This window comes from Dasypus novemcinctus, chromosome 2, assembly GCF_030445035.2.
Source record: "Dasypus novemcinctus isolate mDasNov1 chromosome 2, mDasNov1.1.hap2, whole genome shotgun sequence".
Taxonomy (NCBI): Eukaryota; Metazoa; Chordata; class Mammalia; order Cingulata; family Dasypodidae; genus Dasypus; species Dasypus novemcinctus.
In genome coordinates this window covers 19,743,037-19,760,958 of record NC_080674.1, presented here as the reverse complement: position 1 = coordinate 19,760,958, position 17,922 = coordinate 19,743,037, and positions in this window count along the sequence as shown.

The window sequence follows — 17,922 nt, the reverse complement described above, 5'->3', positions numbered from 1 at the left end:
TCCACAAGGTCAGCTGTAGACTATCAGTCTCTCTCTCATGCTGGAGTCCCAGGAAGTAAACACACAAGAAAAGGACACAGAGGAACAGAGACAGCTACGTAGACATAGCAGAGCCCCTGGAAGAGAGAGAGAGATTATCCTCACTGTTCCCTCTGCCTACAATGCTATTTCTCTCTAACTTGGAGTAGTTTTTGCCATTTTACAGAATCTATTCAAATAGCACTTCATCAGTAAGGCTTTCCCGGGCTTATACTAACAAAAATACTGCTCAGACATTGTATTTCCTTAACAGAACTTAATATCACCTCAAAATATTTATTTATTCAATAGTCAAAGGCCTGTGTCCTGAAACATGTGAACTCTACCTACACATCTGGTGTTATTGCTAATGTGATACCCTAAACTTGATATAAAATTGCAAAGAAATCTTTACATGTTTAGTAAATGTGCATTTATATTGTTTATATAAATGATATTGTTTTTTTATTTTGAAACATTTCTGCCTTTTTGTAGGATAAAACTACTAATTATGTTACTTTGACTAAAAACCAATAATTTCCATTGTAAAAGCAGAAACAAATATAAGATAATGAAGCTTTACAAAATCTTGCAATCATAATTGAACTAGAAATTGCAGGTGAATTTTGTAATCCATTTTTTCCCAAACATAATATATTTTTTCCTAGCTAGACAGACTGAAATATCTTAGAAGAATTGCCTAACCCATCAACAATAAACAATGGTAGTATTCAGAATATCATCTTTCAATATGATTTTAAAATCAAATGACCCAGTGCATTTTGAACAATGACTGATCCTGGGTCTAGGACAGGGAATGTAAACATGGTCTGGTAATATTATTTACTCAATAAAACAACAACAAAATCAACAGAGGACATAGTTTACATAAAAAATATACAGAAGTCAACTTGAAAGGGCTCGAGCTGGCTAAAAAATGTGACAAAAGAATCAAAACTAATAATATCTGGAAGAGATTGAAAAATATTACATATATATATATATATATATATATATATATATATATATAATACTGGGGTTTCAAAAAGACATTGATACTAAAACAAAACAAAGTACTTTATTCTTCAGTTATGGAGGTTACCAGTACCAGCTTGCTTTAATGAAAACTTGTAAATAAAGAGAGCACATCAAGTTTTATTCTCCTTTTCCTTAAAGAATGATAGTTCAAGATAATTAAACAGTTGATGAGAAAAATTATTGTTTATATGAGGATTCCACTTAATAAATACAGAATATTTTAAAAATCACCATTTTGTAAACCCTAAGCAAATATTAGAACTAGACAATTATCATCTATATCTGCTATAAACATTAAATGGAAAAGTGGTGGAGGGTTGATAAAACATATCAGGCTGAGCTCACTGATTGAGTTTAACTCACAGAAATAAGATCATCATCAGGCTTTATATGTCTCCTAGTGTGATATGAAATGAGCTATACCAACAATATAGTATTCTAGGCTAATATTGAAAAATGATAACAAGACATCACAGAATGAAATCAGAATGTGCAATTATCTATAGGACAAATGGCACACTTTCTTTAACAATTTTATGGCAAAAAATGGATGGGGAATTTTTTTGTCTTTATTCATTTTTTAATATTACATTAAAAAAATATGAGGTCCCCATATACTCCCCACCCCCCTCACCCCATTCCTCCCCCCATAGCAACATTCTCCTCCATCATCATGAGACATTCATTGCATTTGGTGAATTAAAACATACTTAAAACATATCTCTGAAGGCTGAATTGCCTGTCTTATCCTAAACCCATTCTGCAGATGTATGGATATAGGACTGTAAACTTGAGAGTTTGTTCTTTAAAGCACATACACATTTTACAGTTGAAGGGACTGAAGTGCAGCAAAAAAAAGTGGTTTGCCAAATGTCACAGAATCTGATTATGGCAGAGCTGACACCATTTATACTCCCCAATGTAACAAAGTTAGACTCATTTATAGGTTCTGTGCACATGGCTCCCCTGCCCTTCTATTTGAACCTCTAAGTAGCACTATATTTGATAGATATATGTTACAGAGACAGAAATCTTTTGCCTATCCCTGTGCAGGTTAGGCCCTGAATTTCAGCAGAGTTGCAACACCTACTCTTCATTTCACTGGATTCACTCAGAACAATGAACAAGGAGATGATGATGGACAGCGCTCATCCCAAGGAACAGAGACTGTCTGCAACTGCAAGAAAGAAAGTTCCATCCATCTTCCTCCATGTTATCTAGGCTCTCACTCAATTAGAAGCAGAGTGGGCATCACCACCCCCAAATTAGCAATGGACTAATGTAGACTTATTATTATTCTACTACAGACTTTTTATTATTCTAGCAATGGGACAACTCTTATCATTGATATAAAAGCAGTGGCCACTAGAGGTTGTGAGGGATGGGAGAGGGAAATAAAGGTGTAATATGGGGGCATTTTCAGGACATTGAAGTTGTTCTGAATGACATTGCAGTGATGGATACAGACCATTGCATATTTTGTCATAACCTACAAAATTGTGCAGAACAGAGTGTAAACTATAATGTAAACTACAATCCATGGTTAGTAGCAGTGTTTCAATAAGCTTTCACCAATTGCAACAAATGTACCACACTAATGAGGGATGTTGTTGATGTGAGAAAGTGTGAGGGGGGGAGGGAGTGGGCATATAAGAAGCCCTTGTATTTTTCTGCAACATTTATGTACTCTAATGCTTCTTTAAAAATAAAAAATTAATAAATTTAAAAGAAGTCTATACCAAAAATTTTCAAAATTGGTAAAAACTATAAAAATAATTTGATGAAATTGAAGCTGAAATTATTCCAAAGAGAACAGAAGAGATTCAAAATAAATTATAAGACAAAATAGATATGCATTTGTGTGATGAATTATAATGAGTAAAAGAAGAGTACTATCTAATTCATTTAGTCAATGAATGTCCCATAGTGAAATACAATGAAATTAATTTGGCAAGGTTTAAATGATTATGTAGGTAGGGACCCCTGATCAAAATGTGATTCTAGGAATAAGTTCTTGAAAAACAATGGAGAAGAGAATTAAAAAAGGAAAACAGTAGTAAAATGAAGAGGAATCAAAGTTTTGAAACAGATATACTAGAAAAAAGTGATTTTAAAGTTTATAGATATATAAAAGAACTATGAGAATATTTATTCAAAAGGAAAAAATAAAAGATTTAATAACTAGTTTTATGATAGATTGTTGAGTATTACTTTGTATTTGATTGGAGGATAATACTATGCATATGTGTATACATTGTGAAATAAATGCTTTGAATCAACACATGGGTATTACAGAAATAATATTTCAGTGGTTTATTTAATACATTCTACAAAGCATGCTTTCAAGAATGCTGCCTAAAGCTTGATTCCATAAGATTAGTCTTCTAATCTTGACCACATACATTACTGCTGAGCCTTCATTTCAGAGAAAATATAGTCATGGTTAATATTTGACTAATATATTTCCTTAAATGTTTTTGCCTCATAACTTTTCATAGCAGTATTTTATATCATTCATAATGATACACCAATTATGAACACTACAACACTAATGTTCCTTACGGTTCCTTAAATGTACAAGATCAGTTACTGAACACTTTTACTAAGGGCAGAAACTGAACTTCACTTCTATACAGGATAATATTACTTACCAATTTGGAATCCTGATTCCCATAAATTTACTTTAACCATCAGTATGTCACATTTCAAATTTACACATTCTTTTCCTTACCAAGGATATCACTGAACCTTCAAGTTTTATTCTACTTCATAAAGTATCGGTCCTGTGTCACCTTGCTTTAGAGGTACTCCTGCATGAATGATAAAGCAAATACAAACTGTCAATGGAACCAATGTGAGGATGATGAAAGTGCCATGGTGATTCCAATTTAATGATACAACATATTAATTACTTCAAGCTGCTGTAGTGTATATTAAATAATATAAATCATCATAGTTTTAATAATCATTTGTGCTTTTATTATAAGTAGTAATTTATCAGTACTAATAGAAATGATATTTATTACAGCATTTTAAGTTAAATTACTTATGTCCATTTTTAAGAGCTTAATTATCTTCCTTATTACTATTAGTAGGAGGGAATGAACATAAATTTGAAGGAGCCTTTCTGGCTAACTTTTATATCCCTTAATATTGATACTGTTTTGTCTTCTTCATCAAATGCTGTTACCAATTCAATGAAAGACAAAGAAAACTCAGAGAGTTGAATCTTAAATTCTATGTAATTTCTAATATTCAATACTGCTTTTTGAATTTTATGCCTCTAACTTGACCAAAGTTATAAATATAGTGGCCATTAGACAATATGATTTTATGAACATAGACAGGTATTGTATATATATTACAAGACTTTATCATAAGTTACTTCTGTTCATATATGTTAGGATTTAGTAAGGATTTGGAAGACAGAGAAAACACAAAGTGAATTGCATTATAAAGCAAAAAAGCAAAAGGGAAAAAAATGCACCCAGAATCCCAGATTACAATATGATTTCATTTATGTAAAAATATATAGGTGTCTGTGTAGATATAAATAAGTAAGAAATAAAACATGCTACATTATACCTGAAAGGACCTGGTTGGAAAATAGAAAGCACAACAAGCATTTCACTGAAAAGATTTAATATAGGGAATTGTTTACACAAGTATTGAAGTACTAAATGAACAAAAGAAACATTGTGATAACCCGGAGATAGTGAATGACAGAAGTACCTACCACAACTTGTACTGAGGAATCAAAAGGTTAAAGTGTTCTAAAAACCTATAGGGAGATGCCCCAAAGATTTGGCATGTTGACCTCTGAGCTGGATACAATCAGGCTGATGCTGGTATCACAGAAGGGGCTCCAAAAAGCTGTTTATGGGATTGTAGAAAGATGTCAGTAGTTAAACACAATAGCACCACCCTACTTCTATCTTCTATACAGCTCCCATTTCAAATAGTTATAATGCTAAATCATTAACTTATATAGTACCAAGCTTTCTAATAACAGCTTTGTTCCTCCATCAAGATTGCTTTTACAATTCCTCACATTTCACTCAGTGTTGGATATCATTGGGACCTCCAGCTGATTGACTAGTCTTCTCTCATCGTAATAAAAATAAATAAATAAAAGTTATAAACTATTTCTTACTTGCCAGCTACTGTTTAACATTCCTTAGTACTACAGTCCTGTTAACTTTTGCAAAGTAATATGAAGTTAATATTCTTACTAGCCTCATGTTACACTTACGAGAACACAAATTGAAATTTTCATAGCACATATATGATGTCAGAGCTGAGATTTTAACTCAGTGAGTCTTCTTCAAATTTCCCATTGTTGAACTCTATATTACCCCTTCTTTATTTACCTTCTTCTGTCCATGTCCCTTTTTATAGTTTAAGTGCCATCATTTCAATGTTCCTTTAATCACTACTAACTTAACCTTGTCTGCACTATTGCAATGACTCCTAGTTTATCTACCCACATACATTCTTGTCCATATGTACTCTTCATATAGAATCCAGAATGAGACTTTAACCATCTCTGTTCTATGGCATTCCTCTTGGCCTTCCATCTCAATCCGATTAAAATCTCAAATTGTTTCAATGTCCTACTAGATCCTAAATATCTGATCTTCAATTAACTCCTCTTTTATCCCTTTCCTCCCTTATTCTGGCTCATTCTTCTTGAGCCGTACTGGTCTCCTTTACACATCACACAACACTTACATCAGACTTTTACACCTGCTGTCCTTTGCTTCCTCCTCTTTCTTTCCTTTACATGCATGATTTGTTCTCATACGTCATCCAAAATTTCTCCTCGAACTCTGCCTTACAGAGGCCATTCCTGAACACTCTCAATAAAATATAATTCCAACCATCCATTTCTTATCTTGTTTTATTTTGATTTGTGGCTTTTATTCCCATCTAAAATAGCCTGCCTAAACATTTTTGTCTGTCTCAATCTGTTAAAATTTGAGCACCATAAGAAGAAAAGTCTGTATTTTCATTTTTATCTATGTAATTTATAAGTTTTCCTGGCACATGGCAGGTGTCCAATTACTATATATTTATCAAGTTTATGTTGAATAAATTTATCCACTAAATCCATCACACCTTTCCCATAATGCAAATAAATCATTATATTCTCCATGACTACCACCAAGGAGCCAGGTTCTACCAGATCAAGTTTCCTCTATACATTTATGGTACTTAATTAGAAATATAAACATCAGATGAAAAATGTTTCACCAACCCACATCTGAAAACATCATATAACCCACATCTGAAAACATCATATAACTCTTTCATTCTATTACAATATTGTAGCTCCTAACACTTAAATAATCCAAAACTTCCTACTAGTATTTTAATTCTTTTCCTCCCATCTTATGATGAACCAACTATCAATTATTCCTTTTCTCACTCCGAGATTCAACCATTCCTTCTCAGTTGGACATTTCTGTTACTTTTAAATGTGTTTCCTTTAAAAAAAAAATACACGCCAAAATACCAAAAGAATCCCCACTCAGCTGCTAAGCTACCACTAGCTAAAAACTTACTCTGTTTTACCCATTACAACCCACTCAAAAATAATTCTTATATATGCTGTCTCTGTTTTGTCAAACCACTTCATTCTGGCATCTGGTCTCAGCATTCAACAGTAACCAGAAAATTCTCACTGAAATGAACCATTATGTATCTATCTGTAAATCCAGACTTTGTTTTATCTTATTGCATTTGAAATTTCAACAGCATCTGCCACTGCTAATTGCTCCCTCCCAGAAACTGCCAATTCCATTGACACATCCTGACACATCCTTTTTCTGTATACTTTCTCTCACATTCTCTTCTTCTTAGTCTGCTCTGCAGAATCATTCTCCTCTATTACCCTAAGGTGCTCTCCTGAGCTTCATGCTTAAGCCTCTTCTGACCCTCTGATATATCCCTGGTGGGCTATGCCAGTGACAATTCTGAACTTCAATACCATCTACGCACAACTGATTTCACATTTATCTTGAAATTTTAACTTAAATCTGAATATTAAGTTTAACTCTCCTTTCAACTCCATCCACACTCATTGCTTTGCTGTTGGTAAAATTCATCAAGTTCTTTCCTGCTGGGGCATTAGTACTTGCTGTTCCTATGGCCAGACTAGCTCTCACAGTGTAGCTGGTGTATTCTCCTTTTCAGATTTCACTTTAAACAATGGTCACATGGAACAGATGATTCTTGCATGTACTCTTTATTACATCACACTGTCCCAAGATATTTATTTCAAAGCACCTACCACAATCTGTAATAACCACATAATATGTTTGTTGGTAATTGTTCTTGTTCTCCACTGAAATATAAGTTCCACAAGGAAGAGTACTTTATAATTCATTGTTGTTACCATAGAATACTTTAGACCCTGAAACATAGTGGGAAGAAAAAGAATAGCTAACAATATTTATGCACTTACTATGTGCTAGGCATAGATATAAGTATAGTTATATAATTAAATACACTTCACAGCAACTCTATGAAGTAGATGCTAAGTTTACAAATGAGGAAACAGGTTAACTAAATAGCTCGATGTCATACTATAAGTGTATACTAGGAGACAAATGATTAAAAATCACCAAACATTTTATGAAAACTGAGACTGAGAACATAAGGCATCAAACTGAACAAAGAACTGATTCCCAAGGAAAGAAGATAATGAAGCAACCAGAAAATGATATGATTTTCATGATGATGGTGATTTCAGGAATGACAGACATTTCTGTACCAGACCAAGTAGCAACACAGGCCATAATTTTTAGTGATATTTCTGTATTTAAAATGGAATTTTGAAATTGATATCTCTGTGAATTATATAGATATGTATTTTCTTACTTGTTGGGAGTTTAAACTGTCCTGTTAGTTATATTTCATTTAACCATATCTGATTTTCAGTATTAAAAGTTTGTGTATCTATTTATACATTTTAATAGTAGTTTTTTTAAAAAATAGGCATAGAGAGACAAAATATTTGAAACATTCTGCTTGAAGTAAAAATTACCAAAAAGAATTGATAAAAGAATTGAATGGGGAATTTTAAAATGGAGAGCATTGTGGTTAATTGCTATTCAAGGAATATATCAAAACTGAAAATATGAATTATTTAGATATGATTATACAACAAAAGTTCAGACACACAATGGTCTAAGATTTACTGTGAAGAAAATTTCTCTCTTTAATGCATTAATTAGAATAAATCCAAATTCAAAATTAATTATCCAAGAATTTTAAAAATATTAAAAAATGCTCTCCCCTAAAATAACAAAAAATAATTTTCTAAAGTTTAAAGCACATATTAAGAAGAAAACTACGCATGCATTAAGTAAAAAAGATAGCTGGTTTTTAAGTGGCCAGTATTAGACATTAACTTGCATGTTTTGCCATAAAGAAATAGAAAACATTTTTTTAAAAAGAAAAAAAGAAAACATTGTAAGGAAAAAGGTATAAAGAACATTTGCAAAAATTAAAAAGAACCCTATGTGAAATGTTCTTCAGATAAAATTTGACAAGATAAAATGTATTATATATCTGAAAATTCAAAATTAGAAACCACTTCACCTAAATTTTTTAAATTAAAAATTAGCTCTTCTTATATAGCTCCAATTAAACTATTAAACTCTGCTTGATATTGTTCCGCTGAACACTGAGGTGAAGCTCATTAATTTTTCAGGTATATTTTTGTGTTTTTTGTCATAGATTGGATTATTGCCTTTATTATGTCTCTAAGTTTACAGACCTTTATTTCTATAATCTACTACCTATTGTTAAAACCAACTAATTATTATTTTTTAAAATTTCATATATATTTTGATTTTGTATATTCATATTTTGGAGAAGTTTATTTTTTATAGATATTCTTTTTCTCTTTAATGTATTCAATATTTGCTTTAAATCTCTAATCCTACCTATAGTAGTGATTTAAAAATCTTGGTCTATAATTGCATTTTTTTTTTTGCTGTTTCTATTTACTTGCTGAATTTTTTCCCTGTTATTGGATCACACACATTTTTTAAATTAAATTTTTATTTTTAAAGAAGTTTTAGATTATGTAAATATTACATAAAATAATGAGGGATTCCCTTATGCCCCACTCCCTTCCTCTCTCATACTTGCCCACATCAACAACATCCCTAACATACCTTGTTAGTGTGGTACATTTGTTACAATTGATGAACACATATTGAGGCATTGATACTAACTATGGATTACAGTTTACATTATACTTTACACTCTGTCTTGCACAATTTTGTAGGTTATGACAAAATATACAATGATCTGTATCTGTCATTGCAATGCCATTCAGGACAAATCCAATGTCCTAAAAAATGTCCCCATATTAGACCTTTTCTTCCATCTCCAATCCCTCAGAAACTCTGGTGGCCACTGCCTTTACATCAATGCTAAGAATTCTTCCATTGCTAGAATAATAATAAGTCTATAGTAGAATAATAATAAGCCTACTTTAGGGGCACATGTTTTTTGTTTTCCACTTATCTAGTAACTTTTTATCAGATGCAATATTGTAAATGTTATGTAATTGGATGTCTAGGTTTTATCGTGTTTCTTTAAATTGCTTCCATTGCATTTTCCAGGACACTTGAAAAAAAAATACTACCTGGCATATAGAAGGAGTGCAATAAATTTGGATTATATTGAATTAAAAATATGAGAACTTTTTGTTATTTTTCTATATATATAATAGCTGTGTAAAGTGTATGTTCATTTTTAAAATATTTGTATTTCTTTATCTGGAATTGTCTGCTAATTTATATTTTCAATTTGACATTGGCATTGGGCTATTTGACATTATTTTCTAAGTATTTTTTCACATAAGAAAAATATTTTCTCTTCTTTTTAGTATACCTATAGTATTTGGCATGTGGTTATTTATTTATTATTGTAAAGATATAATGTAAAAATCAGAAGAAATTAAAAATGTAGAAGATAGAAAATATTAACTTAAATTCTTTTTACTCTCTGTGGCTGTATATAACAATTATATTCGGTGCATATATTCCAGTCCCTTTGTCGATTACCATAAATTTTATTCTGTATACTATTGATCTGAGTATGTAATAAAATTACTTGCTTAAAATGGACTTTTTGATAATATATTTTTTATTTCATTTTTGCCTTTAGAATAGTTTTCTATAAAAAAATACCAGAAAGAAAACTGAAAAATATATGTATTATGACTACAGTACTTGTTTGAAATCAGACTTAGAGGATCTCAAAATAGACATACTGGAACCATCAGGAGCAAATTAAATGATAAAAGAAATAAGGGATTAATTTACTAATATTAAAAGAGAAAAATACATTTTAGTTGTGTTATTTTCTTATTTGATGTTGATCATATGGGTCTTAATAATTTTCCCTACTAGAAAAAAGCACAGTCGTGTGTGAAAAGAAAAATAGAGAGGGAAGAGGAGGATATCAAAATGCAGGTATCCTATTTCCATACCTCTATATGGATCATGGCCAAGTTTCATTCTTGTTTAGTCTATTAAGAATACCTCTGACTTCCTGAACTGCACCTTTTAGTAAAATATATCCTTGATGCTTGGAGCAAGACCATAGTTATGGAAGAGATAACAACATTTGTTACTAGAAACAGTGAACACCACAGAAGGTAATTCAGTGAATATGGACATTGCTATCAATATTCCTCAAAACATATTTCAATATTTCATTAACATAATAAATATATGTAATAAGCATCAAGAAATTAATATGAGCTTCCAGTCCACAAATCTGTACACAACTCTGAATGTCAAGTGGTCTGTCATATGTCAGAGCTTCAAATTTTTCGCATCATTTGAAGTTTTCTCTTAAAACACATAGCAATCGTTGAGTAATGATGCATCTTCACCAATAAACTTGGGCTTCTGGACTATTTTTCAACATATCTTCTATTTTAGAGCACATGTTTCTTTTTTTTCATTTCATATTTTTAACTAAACATTTTAACATTTTAACTAAAATGTTCATTTTTGAAATTTGTAGATTCACCTGCTGTCATAAGAAATAATACAGAAAGCCCCATGTAACCTGACCCAGTACACCCAAATAATAACATCTTGCAAAACGCTAGCACCATACCACATACAGGTTATAATCCATTGCTCTTACTTGGATTTCTCCAGTTTTTGTACATATGTTTAGTAATATGCAGTTTTGTCTCACATGTAGGCTCTCCTATCCACCTCCACAACCAAGAAAGGATCAGTGAACAGTTAGATTACTACCTGGGTCTCTCATGTTACCTAAAACCAATTCAACTCCCTCCTGTCACCATTCCCACTCCTGACAACCACTAATATGTACTCAATTTCTGTGATTTTCTCATTTCCTTAGGAAACTGGCTTTTTTTTACTCAGCACAATTCTCTAGGGCTATATCTAAGTTGTTATCTATAATGGAGAGACACTCCAGTAACTTTTTTAGCAAATTTAAAAAATTTTTTTAAAGATACATAGATCACAAAAAATGTTACATTAAAAGTTATAGGAGGTTCTCATATACCCGACTCCCCACCCCTACCACTCTTCCCACATCAACAACCTCTTTCATCAATGTGGCACATTCATTGCATTTGGTGAATACATTTTGGAGCACTGCTGCTCCACATGGATAATAATTTACATTGTAGTTTACACTCTCCCCCAGTCCATTCAGTGGATTATGGCAGGATATATAATGTCCTTCATCTGTCTCTGTGCTATCACTCAGGACAGCTCCAAGTCCCCAAAATAACTTTTTCACACCTCTTCTTTCCTCTCCCTGCCTTCAACAACTCCCATGGCCATTATATTGACATCAAGACTTGTGAGAGTGGACATACTTGTTTGTTCTCAAACTTGGAATTGAGGAAAAAGGCATTCTAATTTTCACCCATATGATGCTAGTGGCTGGTTGTTTTTGCTTATTTTTGTAGATAATCAATTTCAATATTTCTAATTGACGAGAGTTTTTATCATCATTCATGGGTGTTGGACATTGAATTTTGTCAAGTGCTTTATTATTATTTTATGTTTTTAGAGAAGTTGTGGGTTTACAGGAAAATCAAATATAAAATATAGGGTTCCCACATAACACTCTATTTAGCACCTTGTATTAGTGTGGTACATTTGCTATAACTCATGAAATAACATTTTTATAATTGTGCTGTTAACTATAGTCCATTGTTTACAATAGAATTCACTGTGTGTGCTGTACAGTCCTGTGTTGTTTTAAAATTTTTTATGCTGGTAACATATATACAATCTAAAATTTCCCTTTTTAACCACATTCAAATATATAATTCAGTGGTGGTTATTATATTCATAACTATATGAATGCTACCATCACCAACATCCATTACCAAAATTCTGCTATTAACCCAAATAGGGACTCTGTACATTTTAAGCCTTAATTCCCCATTCTTTATCCCTATCCCATCTCTGGTAACCTGTATTCTATTATTTTATCTTATCAGTGAGGTCATACAATATTTGTTCTTTTGTGTTCAGCATGTTAAGTGAAAACTTAGTATGATGACTTTAAGGTTCATCTATGTGGTTGCATGTATCAAAACTCCATTCCTTGTTATGGTAGACTAATATGCCTTTGTATGTGTATGTAAAATTGGTGTTAATTCTTCTTTAAATGTGTGGTAGAATTTGTCACAGAAATTATCTAGACCTGGAGATTTAGTTTTAAGGAGAGTCTCAAATAAAAATTAAATTTATTTAATGGTTGAAGTCCTATTCAGAGAATCTCTTACATTAATTGAGCTTTGATACTCTGTGGTTTTTGAGATATTGAAACATTTCTCCTCCTTAGTTGAATTTATGAGTGTCATAGTTTGCCAAAGGGCTGCCAATGCAAAGTACCATAGATGGGTTGACTTTTATAAAGAGAATTTAGTTAGTGGAAAATCTTACAGTTCTGAGGACATGAAATGTCCAAATCAAGACACCATTAGAGATGCTTTCTCACCAAGGTCATCTGTTGGCAGATCCCATAATTCTACCACATGACAAGGCAATATGGCAGCTTACCTGAGCTGAGGTCCCTGTCTTCTCCTCAAGACTCACTGAGTCCTGGAGTACAGCAGAGTGTGATCAGGCAAATAGCTTGTCTCTTTCCGTGTCTCGTCTCTAAGCCTCAGCTGCTCTACTTTCTCCCAGAGTTCAGCTGTGTACAGTCAGGCATATGGCAGTGTTTCATCTCCTCAGCTTTGAGCTGCTCCATGAGTGCGGGGCCTCTGGGGTTTCTTTCTGTGCCTCTGTGTTCTGCTGGTTTCAGACTCAAGGACCTCTCTCAATCTGTCAGCCTTCTCTATCTTCGTGTATGCCCCTCTCTCACATGCAGAGGAAGGTGTCTTTTTCTGCATGTGTTCTCAGTTCATATAAGACCCAGCACGAGGGCAGACCCTACCTGAGTCACTCCTCACTGTCATAGTACAATCAAAAGCATTCTAATCAAGTGATTTAATCCAGGTCCATTATCTGAATCTAATCAAAAGACTCCAGGTAACCCATTCCTGTGCATTTTCAGGCACAGGAATGTGTTACTTTAAATGCATAATTTTTTGGAGTCCACAAAAAACAAACCAGGACATTGAGTATAAGGTTTATTATACTATTCCCATATCCTTTCAAAAGCTTCAGAATTGGATTGCTATATCCTGCTTCATTCTCTCTTGAGTGATTTCTGCCTTCTCTCTTCTTACTTTTACCAATCTTGCTGGAGTTTCAGAAATTGTGTTTATCTTTTATAGAACCAATTCTTTGTTTCATTGATTTTCTCTATGCTTATATTTTCAATTATATCATATTTTTCTCTTCTTTTTTATGTCTTTCCTTTTGCTAGCTTTGGGTTTATTTTGCTCATGCTTTTTCCTCTAGTTTCTTAAAGTAGAAACTCTTATTATTTATTTAAGAACATTCCTCTTTGCTAACATATGTAGTACTGTAAATATCCCTCAGAACTGCTTTAGTGGGATCCTACATATTTTTTATATGTAGCTTTTTCTTTCCATTTTCATTGAGGTTCTTGCTTTTCTTTAATTGTATTTCCTTTAAGACATCCCTTGCAATTTAGGTATGATTTCACTTTTTTGCTTTCACGAGGTTTCTTTTATCAGGAGGTAATTACCTTGTTGAAAGATCAATAAGCTCTTGAAATATGTGCTTTCTGCTCTTTTTTGGATGGTGTGTTCTATACATGTTAGTTGACTGTGTTACTCAGATCTATATTCTTCTGATTTTCTTTCTAGTATTTCATTCAGTTGTGTATTTAACAGAATTGTCTTGACATCTCCAATTCTCTTTGTGGATTTGTTTACTTCACATTTATTTTAAACTATTCATTTACTAATTATCTGAACAAAATTTCCCCCATTTCTTTCTACTGGTATTCTTTGTAACTTAATGGTGTTTTACATTTCTGGCCAAATAGTATTTGTTTGTTTGCTTTTTGATTTTCCATTATGACTCTTCTCCCAATTTGTCCTTTCAAATTTGCCTCCATTCAACCTTTATATTGGTTCTCCACATTATAGCCATGAGAAAGATGACGGTTAGAGCATATTCAATTACTACAGTGCAGTTAGTGTCAGTTTAGTGTAAAACCTACATAAATTTTCAGTAGGCTGTATTATTTATATATGCCTCATGCATTTTCACATGATAAGCATGTGTTCAAGCACTGCACATATTCCAAGATACTTGATTATATCAGCATTTATTATAGAAAGTCACTATTCTGATTTTGTTACCACAAAATATACTTATGATTTTTTCAAATGACTTATACCAACCCTAACCACTATAAATACAAAATCAGTGCAAGATATGTGAAAAAACATTTATTTTATTTGAAATATTTGAAATATTACAAATTTTCTATTTACTTTTTTATTGTACATTTTATTACTATGAAAAGTATAAGAATGACAAATTCATAACCTTTGCAATATAACATGTCATTGAAAGTATAACTTTATTTAATTGAACTTTCTACTCTTAATCTTGACCAAAAAACTAAGATAAATTAAATATGCTTTGAAATATTTTAATCATGCTATTTCTCCTTTATATTATTTAGAATGCATGTACCTCAAGGTAAATGACTAAGTAGCAGTTAGTAATACACTGTGGTTATGCCAATTTTACTCCATTAATTTTGAATGAAGTTTACATCATCAGCTTCAAATAAAATGCAAATCCAGACCTGGTAAAGAGAGACTTTATTCAAAGGATTATTTATAAGGAAGAAAGGGACTATTGCAATAGAGGGAGAAACCATTGCAGTATGGAGAATGTTCAGACTATAAGATCATCAAGCAATGCAACAATTAAGCAAAAAGTGTTTTACTTTTATAGAGAGGAAAGTACTGAGTACAAGAATGTGGGAAGAAAGGTTGGTTTGAACAGATGTTAGATCTGAGGATATTTAATGTGGAAGCAGCCTATTTTCTCAGAGGTATTCTTAAGTTCAGGATCCTGGAGGATGGAGAGAATCTTGAAGTTTGCTCAAGAAAAATTTTGTTCCTATTGATCAGTGGGGACAAGCAGTTCAGCTCATCATTGGTTGAGACAAAAAAGGGGAATGTGGAGGGTCAGTGTCTTGCCTTGTCTAGATAAACAAGAGGTCATCCATGAGACTTATGAAAGACATATGGAGAATGGTGATTCTTCACAGTAAATGATTTTCCAGAACACGAAAAATGATGGGATTTCCTAACTTTCACCATTTTCCGGATTCATGGGGCTTATGTAAAATTTAATATAGCCAGATGCTATTTCGCAGCTACATATAAAGACAGATGTGACACATGAAATTAAACACTTAAAATTTAAAATAGAAGCTATAGTACTATGTGATAGTGTCCTACATTTAAATTCACTATTTTCTTTTGTTAAAAATGTTAATATTTAACATTCCAGTCTATGTTTAATGTTCAATGTCAATCAGCTGTTAAAAGAACAAGCCAGATTACAAATCACATTGCTGATCTAATCCCTTACTATTAATATTTTTATTGCATATGTGCATAAATGTGTGTGCCTTACAATTTTTAATTGGAGGCACTATATTTACCATATTATTACCCCAGGTATTAGATGAAGATCCTGGTTGATGTCAACTGATTCTAGGATGTCTTGGAAAGGACAACATATTGCAGAAAACTGTAAACAAGAGGCAGCAACAGAGATAGGCTGAGGGAAACAGACCAAGGCCAGGGTCATAGTGACACCAGCACTATTGCCTAACAGGCTATAAGTGCTGCTTTGAGACAGTTCTAAACTTTCTCTTAATTTTAAAACACTCCTTTACATTCAAAATCCTGATTTAAACTATCAGCTTTCTGGACATGTGGACTAGCTGCCAGGCCACAGAGAGGGAAAGGACACAGTTTCTATGTATTAAAGCTTCTTCGTAACTTATCACCATCGAAGAAATATTCCCTCAAATTAAGGAAGGTTTTAAAATGCTGATTGTCTACACAAGGTAACAGATTTCTAATTTCATTTTTATACTTTATTTTCCTTATCAATGACTGATATTAGTGTTGTAGTTTTCAAAATTCATTTCACATGCTTTATAATTTTTTTATTAAAGATGTGATTCTGAGGGGAGTGAGTGGAAAATAGATGTAAAATGGGAGCATTTTGGGGACATTGGAATTTTCTGATGATGTTGCAATGACAGATACAGGCCATTACATATCTTGTCATAACTGAAAAATTGTGCAAGAGAGAGTGTAAACTATATAATGTAATAAACTATAATCCACACTTAGTGGCAATGCTTCAATATGTGCTCATCAATTGTAGCAAATGTACCACACTAATGAAGGATAATATTAATGTGAGAAAGTGTGAGAAGGGTGGGAGTCAGGCATATGGAAAACCCCTATATTTTTAATATAATATTTATGTAATTTAAGTACCTTTAAAAATTTTAAAAAGGAGGAGTGGGGTGAGGGGGGTGGGGAATAAATGAGGGCCTCATTTTTTGAATGTAACATTTAAAAGAAAATAAAGAAGAAACAATATAATAAGAGCTACTTGAGGACAGAAAAAAAGTATATTAAAAATATGCTGACTGTATGTTTTAAATAAAAATTTTACTTAGATCATATTTGTTCTTAAAATATTTATTTGGGTGCATTTTTTTCTGTTTACAACTTTATAAATTTAGGGATTACGGTGGACAATTGCCCTATAAACAAACCCTGAAACACAGCATTTCTCTTTTCTTCAGGAAAACATCCATGGTTGACACAAGAATGGAGAACCAACTAGGAGGCGGAAGAGGAGGAGAGACGCCTGGAGACGTTCAATGAGGACAACCCCCAATTAGAAAGTAGCAATAAGAATAAACTTCCTGATCCCCGAATCTCAATTAGAAGCACCAATAAAGAGAAGACAAGCTTATGCTGATAGCAACAGATAAAAGCACAGAACAACAGCCTTCGCCGTGAGGCAAATGAGGAAAACTCTCTGGGTTGTGGGACCTAAAGGGCCTCCAGGGCCGCGTCCTGCGCGGTGGAGACGCCAAGATGGCGGCCGGCGGCCACGGGGCTCCGCAAGGGGCGCCGCCCGCAGTTCAGGTGCCGAGAGAGGGGCACACCGGTGGGCGGCCTTGGCCTGAACCCGGCGGGGCGCCTGCCACCCCTTCCCTGCCTAGGGAAGAAGGGGGTGTCTGACGTGGAGGAGGGCCCTGGGCCTGTCGGGGGGTTACAGGCTGAGCCAGGCTGGGAGAGGGGCTCCGTCCCTGAGGGGTCTGACCTCGGCAGGGAGTTGACACCGAGGCGGCACCGGCACC